Source organism: Aquarana catesbeiana, linkage group LG03 (assembly GCF_042186555.1).
Source record: "Aquarana catesbeiana isolate 2022-GZ linkage group LG03, ASM4218655v1, whole genome shotgun sequence".
Lineage (NCBI taxonomy): Eukaryota > Metazoa > Chordata > Amphibia > Anura > Ranidae > Aquarana > Aquarana catesbeiana.
The window spans coordinates 547,515,682-547,525,511 of record NC_133326.1 but is presented as its reverse complement, the minus strand read 5'-3'; the positions used below and the strand labels follow the sequence as shown (position 1 = coordinate 547,525,511).

At 42.7% G+C, this 9,830-nt stretch overlaps 1 protein-coding gene across 1 annotated transcript in view; it reads left to right on the top strand.

Moving 5' to 3' along the window:
- Nucleotides 1-1,193: 1,193 nt before the first annotated feature.
- SLC25A18 (solute carrier family 25 member 18) overlaps nt 1,194-9,830 on the top strand; it is a 49,172-nt gene continuing 40,535 nt past the window's right edge. The window contains exons 1-2 of the mRNA XM_073621564.1: nt 1,194-1,556; nt 1,668-1,736. The gene's annotated coding sequence lies outside the window, so the exon portion shown is untranslated. The remainder of the gene's footprint in view (nt 1,557-1,667; nt 1,737-9,830) is intronic.

The window sequence follows — 9,830 nt, the reverse complement described above, 5'->3', positions numbered from 1 at the left end:
GTAAATTAGAACACTTGCAGAATTGAGCGATAGTGAATCGTGGGGTAATTTATTTTATTATTAATTTTTTTTTTTTTAATTATTTATTTTTATTTATTATATTATAATTTATGTTTTTGTGTTTCAAACTTTATCATACCCGGTATATCTACTAGACTCTTGTTTGGACAGATTTAAGTGTGTTATTGTTAAGAATTACAGACCTAGAATATAAAACGCCAAATTTCCATGCAAAATAATTGTACCGCTTTCAGCACCTAAAATCCGAAATAATCATACCGCCAGGGAGGTTAAATAGCCAAATGGGCACTTACAAAGAAAAAGGTAAAAAAACAGCAGAAAAGTGCCTGGCAGGATTTATACATAGTGATGGATGGAGTACCGATTACTGGCTCCCCTTGCTCTGAATGATTCCGACTGTACTTGGTGGTGATGGGCTGGGCCTGGGCGGGGACGAAGACTTTATCTGCGCGATTTCAGGTACGATCCTGACTTTTCTTCCTCTTTTCCTTCTAGCTAATTCTTTTCTTGTACAGCACTACATTTTTTCATCTTTTGCACCTTGGTTTATATGTTTCCTTATATATGTTTTAAACCGGCAAATGGTAATACTGTTTTGTTGCTATGAAAGAGGCCACCTAATAGGAGGAGGAGTCTGTTTTTTTTCTTTCCTCTCCTTGGTGTCTCAAGTGTGCTCTGCTGTGGCTCCGACCTGGGTGTAGTGTTGGGGGAGGTTAGTTGGAGGCAATCATAGCCCCCCTTCTCTGATATGTGGCCTAGGGGGAGCCATGTTGTAGTCAAGCGACTTTCTCATTGGATTGGGCTTGCCAAAGACCGGTGATAGGGTCTACAATAGAGAACTTATACTCAGGCTGGTCGGTGATAATGTTGCAGAGGTTCCACCAAGTTTCCAAAGGGGTGAACTCCAGCCCCATGTTGAACATATAATTGCTTAACGTTTATGTTGCATTGTGTTCTATTTCTCTTTACTGAATATCTCCAATGTATATGTCAGTTTTACGCTGCTGCTTGATACCCAGGAAATGTTAATGATTAGCGAGCTGTAGGCTTTCTCATGTGTATTTGTTGTGGGGAATGAATATGTGGTAACAAGTATATACACAACATCAGGTAGAAAAGTCTCCTGGATACTGTATACAACATAGCTCAGTACATTTCCTTCCTCTTCTCTGCGGATGATTAACAGACTGTTTCAGCAACATCAACTTTTGCTGTGCATCAAGCAGAAAAAAGTACAGAACTTTATGTGTATGGAGAGGTCTACTGTGCAGATACATGAAGAATGAGCCAGATCCATATACAGAAATCAGGGCAATCGTGGCATAATCTGTAAACCTTAAACTGAAGGCGGCATTGTATACCAGGAGCAGTTCTCTCCCCTCCTCCCCTTTTTTCCTGTCCCTCCCAGAGGCCAATCCCGGAGATTTGCAAATACAAAAAAGGTATCCTGAATGTTTACAAAAAAAAAAAAAAGGAGACGAACAGAGAGGCTGGGGACTTTTTGGGTGACAAATCCAGGTGATCACACTGAACAGGTAGAGCAGAGATCACATTCTGCAGCATCAGAAATATGTTCACCCTGTAGGAAGTTTTAGGTTTATTTAAAGTGTGTTTTTTTTTTTTTTTTTTTCTTTTTTCTATGGCAGATCTGCTAAGTGAAGAAGAGTGGCTAAACAGTAAACCGTGCACAAAAACGATTCTACATTCCGAAAAAGGTAAGTTGTCTCTGTGTTCAATTATTCCATGTTTTATTTTAAGCCCAAAAAAGTATTTTGACAGCAAAATGTCCACTTCTCCTTATTAGGAAATGCAGGGCTGACTTTGTTTTTCAGAGCTGGCTGGTGACAAAAAACTTTACAAGTCTCCAGGCTTGATGACAACTTTTAAGTGCTTTCGATAAAACCTCTACCTTTTTCGTGATGTAGCTTTCTGCAAAAGATCTGTAAGCAGGCTCAGCCCATCATCTTTAAGTGTTCACTCTTGTTCTGTGGAATGCTTACATCTTGCTAGGTACCGCAAGGATTGTGGGAGGCTCCTCTGTAGAGACAACTCCTCTGCGACAAAATAAATGCATTTAAGCTTTCACTGCTGGACAGAAGAGAAAAGGTTTAGGGCTTGTACAGATATCAGGGAACATAACAGTTCATGATAAGAAACCCAAATGCAAGAATGTAATATATTGCAGCCTACCAATCCTTTAAAACAGAACTAAACCCATCCATTTACAGTGCCTTGCAAAAGTATTCACCCCCTTGCCATTTTTTGTGTTTTGTTGCCTCACAACCTGGAATTAACATGGATTGTTTGAGGATTTGCATCATTTAATTTACAGAACATGCCCACAGCTTTTTTTTTTTAATTGTGAAGCAAACAACAAATAGAACAAAATAACAGAAACCGTCAATGAGCATAACTATTCACCCCCTAAAGTCAATACTTTGTAGAACCACCTTTTGCGGCTATCACAGCTCCAAGTCGCTTTAGATAAGTCTCTATGAGCTTGCCACATCTTACCACTGGGATGTTTGCCCATTCCTCCTTGCAAAACTGCTCGAGCTCCTTCAAGTTGGATGGTTTGTGCTTGTGAACAGCAATGTTTAAGTCTGACCACAGATTTTCAATTGGATTGAGGTCTGGGCTTTGACTAGGCCATTCCAACACATTTCCATGTGTCCCCTTCCAACCACTCAGGTGTTGCTTTAGCAGTGTGTTTGGGGTCATTGTCCTGCTGGAAGGTGAACCTCCGTCCTAGCCTCAAATCACACACACAGAGTGGTACAGGTTTTGCGCACGAATATTCCTGTATTTAGCACCATCCATCTTTCCCTCAACTCTGACAAGTTTCCCAGTCCCGACTGCTGAAAAACATCCTCACAGCATGATGCTGCCACCACCATGTTTCACTGTGGACATGGTGTTCTTTGATGGCCAAAAAGTTACATTTTAGTCTCATCAGACCAGAGCACCTTCCTCCATACATTTTGGGAGTCTCCCACATGCCTTTTCGCAAACTCAAAACATGCTATTTTGTTTTTTGCTGAAAGTAATGGCTTTCTTCTGGCCACTCTGCCATAAAGCCCAACTCTATGGAGCGTACGGCTTATTGTCATCCTATGTACAGATACTCCAGTCTCTGCAGTGGAACTCTGCTGCTTCTCCAGGGTTACCTTAGGTCTCTGTGCTGCCTCTCTGGTTAATGCCCTCCTTGCCCGGTCCATGAGTTTTGGTGTGCAGCCCTCTCTTGGCAGGTTTGCTGTTGTGCTATGTTCTTTCCATTTGTTTATGATAGATTTGATGGTGCTCCTAGGGATCATCAAAGATTTGGATATTTTTTTATAACCTAACCCTGACTTGTACTTCTCAGCAACATTGTCCCTTACTTGTTTGGAGAGTTCCTTGGTCTTCATGGCAGTGTTTGGTTAGTGGTGCCTCTTGCTTAGGTGTTTCAGCCTCTGGGGCCTTTCAAAAAGGTGTGTATATGTAATGACAGTTCATGTGACACTTAGATTGCACACACGTGGACATCATTTCACTAATTATGTGACTTCTGAAGGTAATTGGTTGCACCAGATATTTTTATGGGCTTCATAACAAAGGGGGTGAATACATACACACATGCAAATTATCAGTTTTTTATTTCTGAAAAATAGTTTTATGTATATATTTTTCTAATTTTACTTCACCAACTTAGGCTATTGTGTTCTTATCCATCACATAGAATTCAGCTTAACCACTTCAGCCCTGGAAGATTTTACCCCCTTCCTGACCAGAGCACTTTTTGCGATTCGGCACTGCGTCGCTTTAACTGACAATTGCGTGGTCGTGCTACGCTGTACCCAAACAAAATTGATGTCTTTTTTTCTCCACAAATAGAGCTTTCTTTTGGTGGTATTTGATCGCCTCTGCGGTTTTTATTTTTTGCACTATAAACAAAAAAAGAGCGACAATTTTGAAAAAAAATGCATTATTTTTTACTTTTTGCTATAATAAATATCCCCCAAAAATATATAAAAAAACTATTTTTTTTCTCAGTTTAGGCCGATATGTATTCTTCTACATATTTTTGGTAAAAAAAAAAATCACAAGAAGTGTATATTGATTGGTTTGCACAAAAGTTATATCGTCTACAAAATAGGGGATAGATTTATAGCATTTTTATTCATTTTTTTTTTATTAGTAATGGCGGCAATCTGCGGTTTTTATCGGGACTGCAACATTATGGCCGACACATCAGACAATTTTGACACAATTTTGGAACCACTTTCATTAATACAGCGATCAGTGCGATTAAAAATGCATTGATTACTGTAAAAATGTAACTGGCAGTGAAGGGGTTAACACTAGGGGGCGGTGAAGGGGTTAACTGTTCCCTGGGAGGTGATACTAACTGAAGGGGGAGGGGACTGACTACAGGAAGTGACGGATCGTGGTTTCTAGCTAATAGGAACACACGATCTGTCACTCCTGTCAGACCGGAATAGGGAAGTGTGTGTTTACACACACTGGTCCCTGTTCTGTGTCTCCTGGTCATGATCGCTCGTGGCCGGCGGTCATCGCGACTGTCGGCCACGAGCATCAGCACCCCTGCTGTGCAGCGGGCACGCGCCCACTATCCGGACCCCGCAAGCCAACGTACAGTTACGTGGTTTCGCACAGGGGAGCCAACCTGCCGCAGTAAAACTGCGGCGGCTGGTCCGGAAGCGGTTGAAAAGACATTGCGCTAAAGGCTGTAATGTAACAAAATAGGTAAAAAGCCAAGGGGGGTGAATACTTTGCAAGGCACTGTAACTAACCAAAACCGTTACATTCAAGACATGCCGTGAAAGATCATTGTGACAGTTGCTTGTGCTCTCAACTCTCAACTAAATTGTCAAGCCATCAAATGGCTGCTGTCATAACTGATCACGTGCAGCACCATGGCAACTGCAGATCAAACAAAAGCTAAGTTGGCAACATCCTTGCCTGTAAAGGATAGGAGCATTTAGCTCCAAATATAGTGGCTGCATTAGTTTCCTTTTTTTGTTTTTTTTTTTATTATTATTATTTTCCCCTGGTGATCTGGCCAGTAACACACTTCCCCTCTACTGCCGCGTACACACGACCGGTTTTGCCGTCGGAATAAACTCCAAAGGTTTCTCAGACGGAACTCTGATGGAATTCCATTCAAGCGGTCTTGCCTACACATGGTCCATCCAGAACGCGGTGACGTACATATGTGCGTGTTTTTCTGGTTAGCCTAGGTGCACACTAGTACTGCTGCATAACCATGCATTTTTCTGTATATTTTTGTAGTGCGTTTTACACATGTTTTGTATATTAGGAGACTGTATTTTATACATAAAACTTTGCTAAGAACATGCAAAAAATGTATGAACATGCATTTTACATGTGTTTTACATACACTTCCCATGCTTTCCCATTGAATTCAATAAGGGAAAAACTCACTCTCCTGCACCAAAAATAGCACCTGCACCTTTTCAAAAATGTACAGAATTATAGAGAATAATGTGATTTTCATTGTCGTGCATGGCAGTGTGACGGCAGATACAGGAGAAAGCACACTAGTGTGAACAGGGCTTTAGAGCAGGCGGGGCATTGGGTGTTGGACACCTACAGAGCCTACTTACCTTTGAAATAATAGTAATTGTTCCCATGAGAGCAATAGTTTTTTGTGTACAATAAAATTACTCCTGCACTAATATTATCTGCTCTAACAATGTCTATCACTAAATTGTGCTTTAAGCCGGTACACACTACAGTTTGTTATGTGCAACCCAGCGGGTTGCATGAAAGAAACTAACAGCTCCGGTTAGAAACACTGTACTAACTATGCAAAGTTAGTCCAGTGATCTCCCTTGCTGTTCTGTTCTGACAGGTCCAACCAAAGTCCGACCATCCAGAACGCGGTGACGTACAGCACGTACGAGGCGACTAGAAAAAGGAAGTTCAATAGCCATTATCCAATAGCTTCCGTCTTCCGTCTCGTACTTGCTTCAGAGCATGCGTCGTTTTTGGTCCGTCGGAACAGCATACAGACTAGTGGTTTTCCCGATAGGAATTGGTTCCGTCGGAAATATTTACAACATGTTGTATTTCTAGGTCCGTCAGAATTTTCGAAAAAAAAAAAGTCAGATGAGGCCTACACACGATCGGAATAGACGATGAAAAGCTTCCGTCTCACTTTTTCTGTTGGACATTCCCCTTGTGTGTACGCGGCTTTAGGCTACATTCACACTGGGGTGGGGGTGCTTTAGCGGTGCTTTACTGCCTTTTTAGCGGCACTTTTCGACCGCTAGCAGGGCGCTTTTAACCCCTGCTAGCGGCCGAAGAAAGGGTTAAAAGCATCTGTGCTGCAGCGCTGCCGATGTGCTTTGCAGGCACTTCGGAAGGGCTGCCCATTCATTTCAATGGGCAGGACGTTTTGGGACCGGTGTATACACCTTTCCCAAACCGCCCCAAAGATGCTGCATGCAGGACTTTGTTTCCTGTCCTGCAAGCGCACCACCCCAGTGTGAAACCACTCGGGCTTTTACACTGGGGAGGCATGGAAGACACTTTTCAGGCGCTTTAGAGGTGCTATTTTTAGCTCCAAAATGCCTGAAAAGCGCCGTCAGTGTGAAAAGGGTCTTAGGGTGTCTCCACTATGAATATAGGGACAATGGAAACTCCTTTGGACAGTAGCATTGTCACCCTGTGGAGAAGGTAGTGTTAAACCTAGTACACACTGATAGTTTTTTTTTCTCATTTAACCCAGCAGGCTGAACAAAAAAAAACTGACAGCTTAGGTCGGAGCCCCTGTACTAACAATCTGATGTTAGTACAGCAGCATTCCCTGCTGTTCCATTGTGTTCTGATAGGGGGGGGGGGGGCTCAGCCATTGGCTGAGATCGGTGATTGGGAGCCGGTCGGCAGTTCTTTTTTGGTCATGCCCCTTTTACAGAAGCGGGCTTCTGTTGGATCGGCTGCAGTACACATGGGCTGAGTGTCGACCAGTTTCTATTGAACCAGCCGATGCTGCCCAGCTTTAGATGCATTAGCAGAAGTAGATGGACTTGACTAAGGCCGGCCATAGACGGTTCGAACCATGTATGGGCTGGCTGAATGTACCAAGTTGATCAATTGATTGTTTTTGGATTTAATACCACTTTAAGCTGGTCATACACGAATCAAATTTCGCCCCATATGTGCATGTTTTTCTGGTTAGCCTAGGTGCACACTAGTACTGCTGCATAACCATGCATTTTTCTGTATATTTTTGTAGTGCGTTTTACACATGTTTTTTATATTAGGAGACTGTATTTTATACATAAAACTTTGCTAAGAACATGCAAAAAATTTATGTACATGCATTTTACATGTGTTTTACATACACTTCCCATGCTTTCCCATTGAATTCAATAAGGGAAAAACTCACTCTCCTGCACCAAAAATAGCACCTGCACCTTTTCAAAAATGTACAGAATTATAGAGAATAATGTGATTTTCATTGTCGTGCATGGCAGTGTGACGGCAGATACAGGAGAAAGCACACTAGTGTGAACAGGGCTTTAGAGCAGGCGGGGCATTGGGTGTTGGACACCTACAGAGCCTACTTACCTTTGAAATAATAGTAATTGTTCCCATGAGGACAATAGTTTTTTGTGTACAATAAAATTACTCCTGCACTAATATTATCTGCTGTAACAATGTCTATCACTAAATTGTGCTTTAAGCCGGTACACACTACAGTTTGTTATGTGCAACCCAGCGGGTTGCATGAAAGAAACTGACAGCTCCGGTTAGAAACACTGTATTGTATTCTGAAAGCAGGGGGAAATCTAACTAACAGATCAGCGCTGCAGTCTTTTGCTTGCAGTGCTGATCAAGTGGCAGGGCGGTTGAACAGAGGTCGCTCAGTAGATCGACTTCTGCCTCGCAAGTGCAGCAGTAAGCCATCACCATGTTCACAGGCTTACAGTCTTGATGAGTGGATCAAGGCCATCCATGAAAGATTTTAGTGAGCTATCAGTCCAGTGATCACTGCACACCTGTAATCCACTGCAGCCGGAATCTCTAGAGCACCTTACAAGGTCAGTGTGGGTGTATTCTTCAATCTCAGCTGTCTAGTTTCCTCTTCTTCCTGTATCACAGATCACAGCCTGTCATTGGACAACAACAGGAGAAGCAGCAAACTTATGAACTCATCTCTGTGTCACTCTGCTCTTTTCTCCTATCGGCATCCCCCTTGATAACATTTAGGTACTGCTGATTGGCTCCTTGAGCTGCTTCTCCCTCCTCCAGTCTAAGCTCTGCTGTTCAGAGACTGCAAAAGGCTGATACCAGGTCAAATTCAAATGCTGTAAAAAAAAAAAAAAATACATGTAATAATGTATGAATGATTACAAAGCTGCATTAGTGTCTTTTATATTTGCCTACAGTTCAGCTTTAAAGTTTCATTAACCAATGACTCCTGTCTAAAATCCATTGCCTTTCTAGCTAGTTTCCACCTGTGCTTTTCAATAGTGTCTCTCTATCCACATTTCCCCACAAAATGCTCCTGATGAGAGCAAAACAGTACTAAAACGGGCCTATTCTATGGCGATGGAGGAAACACAAGACTACACTGGGAAAGTATTGACACATTTTGAAGCTACCATGGAACGAACCAGTTCACCTTTAACAATAACTGATTCTGCAGGTAAGGGGTGTCAGTGGAGAAAAACAAATTGTGCAGCTTTGACCAAAGTTGAAAAATGCCTTTGCTATAGGTGTAGGCCATATACATACCTGATGAAGCCTGACTGGAAAACTCCCAGAGGTCGCATTATGCCATCCTGCCAGGTTGCTAGGATGTTGCTAAGAGACTCCCAGCTGTTACTGCTCACCTCCACCATCACAGGTGCCAGCTCCCAAATGGTTAGCTCAGAGCTACTGGATCAGGTAATAGAAAGTGAATGTGAGGGGGTTTGAAGGAGAGGAGGAGCGTGCTCCTGTAATGTTGGAAGTGAAGAGTATAAACTAGGAGTCATTTGGCAACATCCCAGCAACAAGGCAGGACAGGATAATGCGATCCATGGGAGTTTTCCAGTCAGGCTTCACGAGGTACCTAAATGGCCTACACCTATACCAAGGGCATTAGCCAACTTTGGTCAAAGCTGCACAGTTTGTTTTTCTCTCCCTTACTTGAACAGGAAAGGTGAACTATGAACTATGCCTTTAAGTGCTTGTTGTAGGAGGGAAGAGGCAAGGCTGTATATTTTCATCTAAAAGATTTAATGCTGGCATAGATATAAGGCTACCACTATTGTTCCAAATCGATCTATACCCTTTGCTGCATTAAATGACCACAGTGTGACGCATAGTGCTGAAAAGGAACCACAAGCCCCAGCAGGCTCTCTGATAGTATGCTAACCTGCATTGCCCAACCCATGAAGAAATAAAATAACATATATATTCCTCATGAGCCGTCACCACCCAGGCGTGTTTTATTGTCAGTGGCGGGCTGCCAGGGTGGCTAAGGCAGACAATGCGATGACCTGAAGCAGTTCTCTGGCACTGATCAACACAATTCTCTACAGAACATTCTAAAAACATTTTGAAGTACAATAAAACAGATTCCATTATCCACGTGGAACCTGCTGTGTTACATGGCGATTGTGGATCAGATAATGCGCAGTAGGTGGGGACAGAGGAGATAATATGAGAAAGCTGAGGGGAAGAGGGATAAGGCCGCCCTGGTGCCCCCTTCATTGGCACATTGTTACAAAGGCTTGTGGCCTGGCCTAGATTTGGACTGACACTGCAGCTAAGTGGTCTCCATGGCAATGGGC